Here is a 14,425-nt window from a genome sequence, read left to right on the forward strand (position 1 = left end):
CCACTAAGAAATGTCCTGGGTGTTTTATATGCTCTGCTTCATGAAATTAAAAAGAAAATCTACAAGGAAAGTGTTATCAACATTCCCATCCCTTTTTACAGCTGAGGAAACTGAGGCACAGAGGCACTAATGAAGTTACAAGAAGTGAAATGGATGATTTCTTTGAGAGCGTATTTATGTACACTCAGTAAACTTTGTGGAAAAGGGCATTGTCTGTCTAGATTGTTGGAGGAAAAAACTCAGTTTTAACTGTCTCTTATAAAGAAAGGAAATTACGTGTTTTACTTAGATCTCCTAAGTAACACCCTGGATATGTCATATGCGCTGCTTCATTTAATAAAAAAAAAAAAATGAAAGAGGAATGTGTTCTCAACACTCCCAGTTTATACATGAGTAAACTGAGGCACAGAGGCATTAATGAACTTACTAATAAGTGAAAGAGATGCTTTATGGTGAGCGTGCTTATGGACACAGTAAAATTTGCACAAATGGCACTGTCTCTACATTATTGGGGAAAAAAGCTCCTTGTCAACTCCATCTATTAGAAAGAAAACCAAAATTAAGTATGATACTTAGATCTACTAAACAAAGTCCATCTCGTTTTACCTGCTTGCCTGCATTTAATTAAAAAGAAAAGCTACACGGAAGGTGTTATCAACATTCCCATTTTATACATGAGGACACTGAAGCACAGAGGTATTAATGAAGTTACTAGTAAGTGAAAGAGATGCTTTTTGGTGAGAATATTTATCTATACTTAGTAAACTTTTTGGGAAAAGACCATCCAGATTGTTGTGGGAAAAATACTCGTTTTCAATTCCATCTCTTAAAAAAGTAAACCAAATTAAGTATGTTACCTAGATCTACTAAGAAATGTCCCCGGTGTTTCACATGTTCTGCTTCATTTAATTAAAAGGAAAATCTACGAGGATGGTGTTATCAACATTCCCATTATATGGATGAGGAAAGGGAGGCACAGAGGCATGAATGAAATTAACCAGTAATTGAAAGTGATGCGTTTTGATGAGGTATTTATTGACCCTTTGCAAAATTCATGAGAATGTGCTGTGACTATTGGATTGTGAGGAAATCAATCTAGATTTCAATTCTGTCTATTAAAAAAATTAAGTATTTTACTTAGATCTACTAAGCAATGTCCTGGGTATTTTACATGCTCTTCTTCATTTATTTAAAAAGAAAATCTACAAGGAGTATGTTATCAACATTCCCATTTTATAGATGAGGAAACTGAGGTAAAGAGGCATCAATGAAATTACTAGTGAGTGGAAGAGATCCTTTTTTTTTGAGAGCATATTTATCTACACTTGGTAAACTTTGTGGAAAGTACACTGTCTATCTAGAGTGTTCTGGGGGGAAATCAATTTCAGTTATCTCTATTCAAAAGAAAAAACAAAATTAAGTATGTTACTTAGACTACTAAGCAATGTCCTTGGTGTCTTACAGGGTCTGCTTCATTTAATTGAAAACAAATCCTATGAGGAAATTGTTATCAATATTCCCATTTATACTTCAAGAAACTGAGGCATTAATGAAGTTGCTAGTAAGTGAAAGATGCTTTTGCTAACTGTATTTATCTATACTTAGTAATCTTTGTGGGAAAGGGCATCGTCTATCTAGAATGGGTCGGGAAGAAAACTTGATTTCAATTCTATTAAAAGCAAAATTAAGTATTTGTTACTTAACTCTACTAAGCGTGTCCTCAGTGTTTTACATGCTGCTTCATTTAATTACAAATAAAATGTACGAGGAAGGTGTTAACTACATTCCCATTTTATATATGAGGAAACTGAGGCACAGAGGCATTAAGAAAGTTATTAGTAAGTGAAAGATGATGTATTGGTTAGCATATTCATCTATACTTAATAAAGTGTGTTGGTAAGGGCACTGTCTATTAGGTTTTTGAGGAAAAAACTCAAATTTCAATTCTATTTTAAAAAATTAAGTATGTTACTTAACTAAGTATGTTACTTACTAAGCATGTCCTAGGTATTTTACATGCTCTGTTTCATTTAATTAAAAATAAAAATCAGTAAGGTAAAAGAAAATCTACAAGGCTGTGGGGAAAACATAAAGATTTTAACACTGTTAAAAAAACCAATATTATGTATGTTAGTTAGATCTCCTAAGGAATGGTGGCTGTTTTACATGTTAAGCTTCATTTAATTAAAAAGAAAATCTATGAGGAAGGTGATGTCAATATTCCCATTTTATAGATGAGGAAACTGAAGCACAGAGACTTAATGAAGTCACTAGTAAATGAAAGTTTTTTTTGGTTACTGTATTTATCGACAGTTAGTAAACTTTTGGGGAAAGGGCATCGTCTGTCTAGATTATTGCAGGGGGGGACTTGATTTCAATTCTATCTATTAAAAAAAAAACTTAAGTATGTTACTGAGATCTACTAAGTGATGTCTTGGGTGTTTTACATGCTCTGCTTCATTTAATTAAATTGAAAATCCACAAGGAAAGTGTTATCAACATTCCCATTTTATAGATGAGGAAAGTGAGGCAGAGAGGCATTAATGAATTTAACTAGTAATTGAAAGACATGCTTTTTGGTGAGTGTATTCATCTATACCTAGTAAAGCTTGTGGGAGAGGGCATTGTCTAGCTAGATTGTTGGGGGGAAAAAAACTCCATTTCAATTCTATTAGAAAACAAAAGAAAACTTAAGTTTCTGAATTTTCCAAAATGAAAATTTGTCTTACTCTATTTCTTCCCTATATTTTAAAGTATTTGCACTTTTTTGTCACGTAGGCAAATACTTTTTTGTCTACTCCTCTCATTTTGTCGCTTTCAGCACGTTCTTCCTCCACCAAAATCATAGCCCTAGAAAGGAGGTTAATATGGACTAGCATAAAGGGGGCAGAAGAAAGTCCTGAACTCACTGTTACTCAATTTTTGTGCAGAGAGCAAGTGAAGTAGGCACGCTGCCCTCTTGAATAGTTCCATTCTTAAAGTTTTTATCACAGAATTGGGCTCAATATTCTCTCTCTCCTAATTCTGAATTAATAATCATTCTGGTCAACTTTGCCAACAAAGGACCGTCTAGTCAAAGCTATGGTTTTCCCAGTAGTCGTGTATGGAGTTGGACTATAAAGAAAGCTGAGCACCGAAGAATTGATGCTTTTGAACTGTGTTGTTGGAGAAAACTCTTGAGAGTCCCTTGGACTGCAAGGAGATCCAACCAGTCAATCCTAAAGGTAATCAGTCCTGAATATTCATTGGAAGGACTGATGCTGAAGCTGAAGCTCCAATACTCTGGCCTCCTGATGGGAAGAACTGACTCATCTGAAAAGACCCTGATGCTGGGAAAGATTGAAGGCGGGAGGAAAAGGGGACGACAGAGGATGAGATGGCTGGATGGCATCACCAACTCGATGGACATGAGTTTGAGCAAGCTCTAGGAGTTGGTGATGGACAGGGAAGCCTGGCATGGTGCAGTCCATGGGGTTGCAAAGAGTCGGACATGACTGACTGGACTGAACTGAACTGGTCAACTTTCTACATGTGGAGTATATAGTATGTCATGGCAAAGAGATATATGGACTTAACTTATTTCATCTATAGAGTTTGAACACTACTTGCATCCCATGAAGGTGGTAGGAATCACTACTAATTTCCTGGCAAAAGAAAAACAACATCAATATCATTAACTGATCATATTTAGTTTGAGAGCCAGAAGTCCCTACTCCCTAACTCATTTAATGCAACAGCCCATTTGACCCCAAACACAACGTATTCTTGTGAGTTTCTATTGCCTGTGAGTTTCTATTGCCTCTTATATACAAACTGCTGACTGTGGAGAAACCTGATCAAAACATCAAATATTACCAGAGAAGCCGAGTTTGTGCCCTTTACAACCATTGATGAAGTACCTTAACCTCGCCTCCTCTTGATGCCTTGCATATGATCATCTGTCTTCCTGACTATGACTTCATATGACTTATTTATAAATTCAAGCAAGCAAATGTGCTTCTGACTGGCACTGATACACCACTGATGCCAAAATATCAGAGAGGATGAAGCATAAGGACCTTTTTTTCGATTCAGATGGAAAATATTACAGATTTATGGGTAAGTGATGAGAATCACCATTCCATAATATCTTCATATAATCAGTATCTTCCCATGCCTCCCTTCACTGAATTTTATGACCTCAAAACTTATTCAGAGAAATTATCTTTTTTGCTGACCCAAAATATCTAGTGGGTAGAAGTGGGGATGGGGCTGGTGGTTTGAACAATCCATCTCTGACTGTTCACTTGCTGGATTTCCACTGCTTTTCAGTGACCACTTACAGAACCATAATGCACAGAACAACTATTGATGCCCCATTGATATTGATGTGATTTCCCTTAGTGCACCGGGGGCAGCAGAGCCTGCAGGCATTAGTATCTAAAGGTTATGTATAATGGATAATAGAGGAAAATGAAATAACAGAAAGGAATCTGCACGGGAAACAGAAGCAGTAAATAGTTTCAGCGAAAGATCTTACTTGGGTTACACGGCAACTGCAAGGGGGATGGAAAAAAAACCCAATGGCTCTTACAGACTCAGCAAGATTTGGGAGTGAAATGGTTTACTATTTTGAAATATAATACTTTTTTATTTCAACCACAGAAAGCCATTTAAAAGTCATCTTGTGTGTTACAGTTGTTATGTGACATCTTTCACTTGAATGCCTATTTATGAATTCCTACTCTACCCTCCTGAGGTGGTCCATGATATGGCACAAATGGAGTAAGTGGAGGAAGAGATTTTAACCTGTTTATCCAAAGTCCCATAATGTCCAGCTCATGACAGAAGTCAGAACAAAGTTACAGTGTTTGCCATTAATATCTCCTCATCCTGAACCCACTCAACCTACTGCACTTGCTGCATTTAACCTGATATTTCTGCATTTTCAAAGTCGCATGGTAAATCATTTCAATACATGCTCTCCCCAATCCACACATCTTAGTTGCAGTAACCATTGCAATGGATTGCCTGGTAATCTAATTTAATTTGTAATTTAATAAGAAAAAACCATGGTGGATTTACTTATTAGTGAAAGTAAAAGTCCTTCACTTGTGTCCAACTGTTTATGACCCCATGGACTATAGCCTGCCAGGTTTTTTGTTCTAAGAGCAAATGTAGTAAACACGAGTGATTTCAGCTCCACAGACATCTGCTAGACATATCATTTAACTGAAGGCCAATATCTGACAAGTTTTCAACCTCCACTGTTGACAAGTCCACCTCCTAGAAGGTAGAGAAAATGATAAGGAGACTCGCTTCTCTCACTGACTAAAAAAGAGAAATTGGTGAAGTGAAGGTGACAGAAACTTTTACAGAAAGCAACCATTTTAGCTGAAAGTCCATAAGTACTCTATAAAGCAAAATCCCAGACTTTAGGAAAGTGGTTTTCTACACTGAAGTAGGTATGATTACATGCCCGGAGACAGTGAAAAAAAGGAGATGAATAAAAAGCTGGGGAGATCTGCTGGCTATTGAAACCAGTGTGCCTCTACTGGGTGCTCTCCATCTTGTATTTCTAAAGAACATGTACTGAAATGAAGGCATAAAAATCAAGGATAAATGAATATAAGAGGGGGTGGTAAAAAAAAATGCCAAAAACAATCATACCTGAAATGACCCTAAAGGTTGAAAAAACCTGCTACAGATAACAGAACAGTTTTTTAAAAAATATGTTTAGAACAAGAACAAGGATAGGATAGACATACAATGCATGGAATGGTATTGAATGAATGATCTTATCTTTTTTGTGAAAAAGAATGATTCTAACCTAAAAGGGTAATCAATATCATAACTATAAATTGAAGCCTACTATAGGGAAGGTGTCCATAAGAGGGCACTCAACTGTTCTAAATGAATTGAAATTATATTCTAGAGTGGTGAGAGGTCCTGTGGATTAGATGGCCTAGTCATAGTTGTTAACGTTTTGGGATTGTGGTATGGGTGACATGTGTCAGAAAACTAAAGACCCTAATATGAGCTTTGGTTTTGAAAAGGGACACAGAGCACATGGGCTCCTTAGGTTAGACAAGGGTCATCATGCTGACTGAGTGCAAAATCCTGAAACAGGCTATTAAAAGGAGGATTTGTAAGCACTTAGAAAAAAGTAGTAACCATCAGAAGGCAGCATAAATTCTGTAAGAAGTCATTAGACAAACCTCATTTCATTTCTATTTTTGATTATGATTACTGGCTTGGCAGATCAGTAAAAATGTAAGCACTCTGTATCTGGATATCAGCAAGGTATTTGACAAGGTGTTTCATGGCATGTCTGTGAACAAGACAGAGAAATGTAAAATGCTGCCTGATGGATAAATGTCAGCCTGCAGGGAGGTTTCCAGTGGTGTGCCACTGAGCTCTGACCTTCATCTTCTCCTATATAACATTTTTATTAATGACTTACATAGTCATATTGAGTGAAGTAAGTCAGACAGAGAAGGCGAAATATCGTATGACATCCTTTATCTGTGAAATTTTAGAAGAAATGAAACAAATGAACTTAGAAAACAGAAAGAGACTCACAGACTAAGAGAACAAACTTATGCTTGCCAGAGGCGGAGGATGGAGGGAAGGGATAGTTAGGGAGTTTGGGATGGACATGTACACACTGCTATATTTAAAATGAAAAGTCCGTCTAGTCAAGGCTATGGTTTTTCCAGTGGTTATGTATGGATGTGAGAGTTGGACTATAAAGAAAGCTGAGCACAGAAGAATTGATGCTTTTGAACTGTGGTGTTGGAGAAGACTCTTGAGAGTCCCTTGGACTGCAAGGAGATTCAACCAGTCCATTTTAAAGGAGACCAGTCCTGGGTGTTCATTGGAAGGACTGATGTTGAAGCTGAAACTCCAATACTTTGGCCACCTGATGCGAAGAGCTGACTCATTTGAAAAGACCCTGATGCTGGGAAAGATTGAGGGCAGGAGGAGAAGGGGACGACAGAGGATAAGATGGTTGGATGGCATCACCGACTCAATGGACATGGGTTTGGGTGGACTCCGGGAGTTGGTGATGGACAGGGAGACCTGGCGTGCTGCAGTTCATGGGGTCGTGAAGAGTTGGACACGACTGAGTGACTGAACTGAACCAACAAAGACCTACTGTCTAGCACACGGAACTCTGCTCAATGTTATGCAGCAGCCTGGATGGGAGGGGAGTTTGAGAGAGAATGGATACAGGTATGTGTGACTGGGTGCCTTCAGTGTTCACCTGAAACTATTACAACATTGTTAATTGGCTGTGGGTGCATGCTAAGTCTCTTCAGTTGTGTCTGACTCTTTGTAACCCTATAGACCGAAGCCCGCCAGGCTCCTCTGTCCATGGGATTCTCCAGGCAAGAGTACTGGAGTGGGTTGCCATGCCCTCCTCCAGGGATCAAACCCAAACCTATATGTCTTACATCTCCTGCATTAGCAGGCAGGTTCTTTACCACTAGCAGCACCTGGGAAGCCCCCTCATGAGCTTATTTAACCTTCATTACCTCCTTAAAGGCTCTATTGCTGATTACAGTCACTTCGAGGGTTAGACCTTCAACGTATGAATTTGGGGGGCACACAATTCAGTCTAAAGGACTCTTTGGAGAAAGTCCCCACACTTCAGGAGCTCCCAATTCTGTATTTATATCTCACTTAGTTTTCCAGACGATAGAGGCATGTAAATTATAACTCAATAGCTGAATTCAAGACAAAAGGAAAAAGCTAGAATGAACCCTATGCTATGGGTTGGAATTTGAGGTATTGGTGTGAACTCATAGATTTCAATATATAGAAATGTTTTACAGAAAGAAATTTTTTTTAAAAAAATAGCTGAATTCTGTTATATTTTATATATATTCAAATTGAACAAGTCCAGTAATTCTATTCTCCGTTATGTTTTAAACTTTAAATTACTAAAAACTTGGTATAGGGGCTTCCCCGGTGGCTCAGTGGTGAAGACTCCGCCTGTCAATGCAGGAAACACGGGTTTAATCCCTGATCCAGGAAGATCCCACATGCCTCAGAGCAACTGAGCCTGTGTGCCACAACTATTGAGCCTGTGCTCTTCAGCCCTGGGGGCTTCCCTAGTTGCTCAGACGGTCAAGCATCTGTCTGCAGTGCAGGGACCCAGGTTCAATCCCTGGGTCGGGAAGATCCCCTGGAGAAGGAAATGGCAACCCACTCCAGTATTCTTGCCTGGAGAATTTCATGGACAGAGGAGCCTGGCAGGCTACAGTTCATGGGGTTGCAAAGAGTTGGACACGACTGAGCAGCTAACACACACACACACACTTGAGCCCGGAAGCCGCAACTACTGAAACGGAGTGCCCTAGAGCCCGTGTTCCACAACAAGAGAACTACCGCAATGAGAAGGCTGCAAGTGGGGGAGAGTAACCCCCGCTCGCTGCAACTAGAGAAAAGCCCACACAGCAACAAAGACCCAGCATGGGCGAAAATTAAAAATAATAAATAAATAAAATGCTTAAAAAAGTGAACATACAGAGCCCCTGTTTGAGTTTCCTGAGCCATACAGCAAATTCCTGTTGGGTATCTATTTTCCATATGGTAATGTAACTTTTCATGTTACTCTCTGCATACATCTCACCCTCTCCTCCCCTTTCCCTATGTCCCTAAGTTTATTCTCTATGTCTGTTTCTCCATTGCTGCCCTATGGCTGATTCATGTTGAGGTTTGACACAAAAGAGCAAAATTCTGTAAAGCAATTATCCTTCAATAAAAAATAAGTTAATTAAAAAAAAAGTAAACATACAGATAATAGTCCTTGGAATATATAAGTATAGGGGGCAATGATGTCTGCCAGACTGTAAAGAAGCACAGTCCTTGTGGCATAGGGCTGAAAATTAAGGCCCAATAATATGTACTGCCTTTACATCTGGGGAAACTCATAGGGCCTCCAGTGGCCTAACTGCAAATTCCCCTTCCTGCTCTGCCCCTGCAGAAAAGGTCCCCTAGCCAAACAACCCTCTTTATCAAAGGGGCGAGTACTGCTCCAGGTTATCCCTGCAGAGTGGATCTTATGTGTCCAATGTCAGGGGGCCTGTGTTCAGCAGTCCCCTAACCCTTGGGAGGGATCCTCTCTCTCACCAACAGTGTGAAGACGAGACCTAATAAAACAGTCCCTGCTGCTACCTGGTTTCATCTGGACTCTTAAAATAAATGATCTTCTACATGCACAAATGCAAATTTCATCCAAGCTGTTTTACACCTTTTGGTTAAGGATTCTAAAATAAGTTTTTTGAGGACTTCTCTGGTGGCACAGTGGATAAGAATCCACCTGCCAATGCAGGGGACACGGGTTTGATCCCTGGTCCAGGAAGATTCCACATGCCTCGGAGCAACTAAGGCCCTGTGCCACAATTACTGAACCCAAGCTCTGAGTCCTGAGAGCCACAACTACTGAAGTCTGAGTGCCTACAGCCGGTGCTCCACAGCAAGAGAAGCTCACTCATCACAACAAGGAGTAGCCCCTGCACACCGCATCTAGAGAAAGCCCACACAAAGCAATGAAGATCCTGCACAGCCAAAAATAAATAACTATAAAAATTAAACAAGCTGTTTGGTTTTTGATTGACACAGATGGGGCAAGGGGGAACCTTTCTGAAACCTGTAACTTGGACAGGTAGGTCTCCAATATAACTCAGGCTATCTTTATTGTTCCTGCTTCCAGGCACTAAAGCATTACAACCCTAAAAATGTCAGCACTATTTTTATCCCCCCCACCTTTTTTTAAATAGATGAAAAAATGTAGCTTAGAGAGGTTAAGTAATTTGCCCAATGTTTTGACTTTTTTCAGAGGATTTTTTATATATAACTTTATTTATGTATTTATTTTTGGCTGTGCTGGGTCTTTGTTGCTGTGTGGGCTTTCTCTAGTTGGGGGGAGCAGCGGCTGCTCTCTAGCTTCCAAGCACAGGCTGCTCAACGCCATGGCCTCCTCTGTTTCAGAGGGCAGGGGCTTCAGTAGCTGCAGCTCCCAGGTTCTTGAACACAGGCTCAATAGTTACAGTGCACAGGCTCAGTTGCTCACCGGCACGTGGGATCAGTCTTCCCAGATCAGGGACTGCACCTGTATCTCTTGCATTGACAGGCGAATTTGTCACCACTGAGATACCAGGGAAGCTCCTTGACTTTCTTAAATTAACATTTGTCAAGTGGAGCACAGGGTGCCCAATGCTGAGCCAAAATCCCATACCAGACCAAAAGAGAAACTGAAATAGAGTAGTTTATTACTCATAAGTCCTAGAGGAAGTGCCCAGCACACCTCCAGGGGCCACACGGGGAGGTCAAGGTAGGGTACAGACAGAGTGACAGGACCTGGGGCACATGCCTTTGTATGGCCTGTGGATGGAGTCCTTTGGAGTTCCCAGGCTAGGGCCATTTTGGTCAATTTAAACCAAAAGAGTGAGGGTTTTGGTAAGCCCCACAGGGGTTTCTCTAAGGTGGCCACACAGCATAGAGGCCCCGGGAGGCAGGGGAGACTGTAGATCATGTGGGCTATTGAGAAGTCATGTCAGGAACTTAAATTTGCTTGTAACTCTATGGGTTGCTATCAAGGGCATGTGCTTACAGGAGGGGGCTAGGGTCAGCTTAAGGTCCCTGCAAAGAAAATGGATGTGAAGGCAGTAATACCATGGAGTAGCTCAGGTAAACTCTTGACACCCAAAATTATACAGGTATTAAGTGGCAAAGCAGGGTTTCCAACTCAGGCAATCTGAATCCTGAATCCAGCAACTATCCTACTCTTCACTATGCTGTATTACCTCCACTACTGGAAGAAAAAGAATCATGTAGACATCTCCCAGCTGTTGTCTTGTCAATCTGCCCCTCAATGCCTGTAATGCTTGTAAATTTCTCATTTTTAATACATTCAAGGCACCTAGCAGGTATGAATACTTACAAAGCAATAATTAGAACTTTTCCTTCTTAAATTGGGATGGGTCAATCCTTATCCCAATTCCCAAGAAGGGTAGTACTGAAGAATGTGCTAACCATTGGACAATTGCACTCATCTCCCATGCTAGTAAGGTCATGCTTAAAATCTTGCATGCTAAGTTTCAACATTATGTGAACCAAGAACCTCCAGATGTCCAAGCTGGATTTAGAAAAGGAAGAGGAACCAGAGATCAAATTGCCAACATTTGCTGGATCATAGAGAAAGCTAGGGAATTTCAGATAAACATCTACCTCTGTTTTATCAACTACGCTAAAGCCTTTGATTGTGTGGACCATAATAAACTGTGGAAAGCTCTTAAAGACATGGGAATACCAGACCATCTTACCTGTCTCCTGAGAAAACTGGATGAGGGCCGAGAAGCAACAGTTAGAACGTGTATGGAACAACCGACTGGTTCAAGACTGAGAAAGGAGTACGTCAGGGCTGTCTGCTGTCACCCTGTTTAACCTATACGTGGAGCACATAATGAGAAATGCCGGGCTGGATGAGTTACAGGCTGGAATCAAGATAGGCGGGAGAAACATCTACAAACCTCAGATATGTGGATCATACCACTCTAAAGGCAGCAAGCAAAGAGGAACTAAAGAGGTGACGGAGGAGCGTGAAAGAGCTGGCTTAAAACTACATATTAAAAAACCTAAGATCATGGCACCCAGCCCCATTTCTTCATGGCAAATAAAGGGAGAAAAGGTGGAAGTAGTCACAGATTTCCTCTTCTTGGGCTCTAAAATCACTGCGGATGGTGACTACAGCCATGAAATCAGAAGACGTTTGCTTCTTGGCAGGAAAGCAATGACAAACCTAGACAGTGTGTTGAAAAGCAGAGACATTACTCTGCCAACAAAGGTGCCTATAGTCAAGGCTATGTTTTTCCCAGTGGTCATGTACAGTTGTGAGAGCTGGACTATAAAGAAGGCAGAACGCCAAAGAATTGATGCCTTTGAACTGTGGTGCTGAAGAAGATGACTCCTGAGAGTCCCTTGGACAGCAAGGGGATCAAACCAGTCAATCTTAAGGGAAATGAACTCTCAATACTCATTGGAAGGACTGATGCTGAAGCTGAAACTCCAGTATTTTGGTCATCTGATGCGAACAGCTGACTCATTGGAAAAGTCCCTGATGCTGGGAAAGATTGAGGACAGAAGGACAAGAGGGAACCAGAGGTTGAGATGGCTGGATGGCATTACTGATGCAATGGACATGAACTTGGGCAAACTTACTGAGATGGTGAGGGACAGGCAGGCCTGGAGGGCTGCGGTCCATGCAGTCGCAGAGTCAGACATGACTGGGCAACTGAACAACTTCTTAAACTATTTTCCCACTCCAATACTCACTTTCATTAGAGGAAAATTGATCTCACTCTCCCCTCTTCCTCAAGGTTAAGATTGAGATCACTTCACAAAAAAGTGGTCTCAGTCTTAGCTTCATCTGCTGTTACACACATCACTTTTCCTACATTCACCCAACCGTGTCTTCAGAGAAAGTCTTCTCTTTTCCAGTTTAAACTCTTTCATTTCAACACTTTCCAACTCCCTACAAAGAATTTCCACTGACACATCCTGTTATCATCTCAAACTGATCATTCAGCACACAATGGTTGAGCTCTTACTAAGCGCTATGCATTGCAAATTCTGTGATGAATAAAATCGGGCTCCTCCTTTCCAGGAATTCAGTCTAGTGGAGAATAAAAACTTGCTCACAAATGACACAGTAAATAAACACTATATATAGATCTGGAACCCTTGGCCATGTCTGCTGCCAGACCAGAGCTGGAAGCGGGTGGAGGGGTCAGGGGCCCACATGAAGGGGCCCAAGGATGAGTGAGAATTAAGGGAGAAAATGGGCGAACAAGGAGCTGTTGAGGACAGAAGCAAAAGATGGAGATGGGTGCAAGGAAGGTAAAAATGCTTACCTGAGACTGTTCAGAGAGGACAGATGAAGGACGAGAGATGAAGCGGACTCTGAAGGCAGGTGGGCTCCTCAGAGTGAAGGTGCGGCCGTATCACTCACCTCCTCCTGGTCCTTGTCCAGGAGATCGTCCCGGCTCGTTGCTCCCGCAGCCGCGATCCTGGCTGCCGCGCTCGGCGGACTAGGAGGCAGAAGCGGAGGAGGGTCAGCCCCGAGGAGCCGAGGGCCGCTCTCGCGAACGACACCGCGAGCCGGGGTCGCAGGGCTGGTTTCGGGGGCCTCGGCTGAGGACACCCAGCTGACGACCGAGGCCATTCCGGTCCCCGGGCCGAGAGCAGGCGAGAGCGCCGGCTCCGCGCGCTCGGGGCTCTTCCAGGAACTGCGATGCATCCCACTCCGGGCTGCGCGAGCCAGACACCACAGCCATTGTTGCCGCGAAAGAGGGCACACTCATGAGCCGGGGAAGATCTCGGTCTCTTTGGCTCCCAGACCCCGCCGCTCCACAAGCACTCCAACGCCGAGGAAACCGCGGTAAACCTTCCGGGTACGTCGGCAAAACCCTTCCCCGGGCCTATGTGGCGTCCAGCCGAAGTGAAACGACATGTACATCCGTATAAAAAAGCCGCCGCTGCAACCGGTTCCGCGCATCCTTCCGGTTCCTCAGGAGGCTCGCCAGGTCTAAGTTGGATCAGTGACCGTGTCTTCCTCAGCCTTGTCCTTGAAATGACTGAAAGGAAGGGTGACACACCACAGGGTACATTTCAGAGTGGCTGTCTCACCAACACAGCCAGTTCTGCTTGCGTTTCAGGTGATTTCTATGCCTGTGTGTTACGTTATACTCTATACTATTGGGTGCTTACTGTTTCTCGTGTGTGTGTGTGTGTGTGTGTGTGTGTGTGTGTGTGTGTGTGTGTGTACACATATACATAGTATATGCAGGTGGGTGCTAAGTCGCCCAGTCGTGTCCGACTCTTTGCGACCCTATGGACTGTAGCCTGCCAGGCTCCTCTGTCCATGGGATTCTCCAGGCAAGAAGACTGGAATGGGCTGCCTTTCCTTTCTCCAGGGGAATCTTCCTGACCCAGGGACGCAAACCGGGTCTCTTATGTCTCCTGAATTGGCAAGCGGGTTCTTTACCACTAGCGCCGCCTGGGAAGCCCACTATATGCACAGATGTGCATATATATGTACATACAGAATATACAGGAATGGCCCAAATCGAGTTACATTATTTTTTTGAGTCTATCTTGATTTAAAATAAAAATCTAAGTGGGAAGAAAAGAAAAGGCATAAAGTATTCAAAGTATTTCTTATGCAACTGACTGTGTGTTTATTTTAGTGCTGTCAGATTTAGCAGGAAAAAAATACAGTAGGCTTGATCACATTTGAATTTCACTAAACAATGAATAATGTCTTAATATAAGTACTGTCCTGGGCTTTCCAGGTGGTGCTAGTGGTAAAGAACTTGCCTGTGGATGCAGAGACTTGGGTTCCATCCCCGAGTCAGGAAGATCCCCTGGAGGAGGGCAT

The 14,425-nt window shown here is 42.1% G+C and overlaps 1 long non-coding RNA gene across 2 annotated transcripts in view; it reads right to left on the reverse strand.

Annotated features, from left to right (window-relative positions):
* LOC133051603 (uncharacterized) overlaps positions 1-13,433 on the reverse strand; it is a 37,374-nt gene extending 23,941 nt beyond the window's left edge. The window contains exon 1 of one of the 2 annotated variants that reach the window (XR_009691896.1): positions 12,998-13,433. This is a non-coding gene — a long non-coding RNA (uncharacterized LOC133051603). Of the gene's footprint in view, positions 1-12,899 lie in introns of both variants that reach the window. The other variant, XR_009691895.1, reaches the window with a different exon arrangement.
* Between the last annotated feature and the right edge of the window lie 992 nt (positions 13,434-14,425).

Source organism: Dama dama, chromosome X (genome assembly GCF_033118175.1).
Source record: "Dama dama isolate Ldn47 chromosome X, ASM3311817v1, whole genome shotgun sequence".
Lineage (NCBI taxonomy): Eukaryota > Metazoa > Chordata > Mammalia > Artiodactyla > Cervidae > Dama > Dama dama.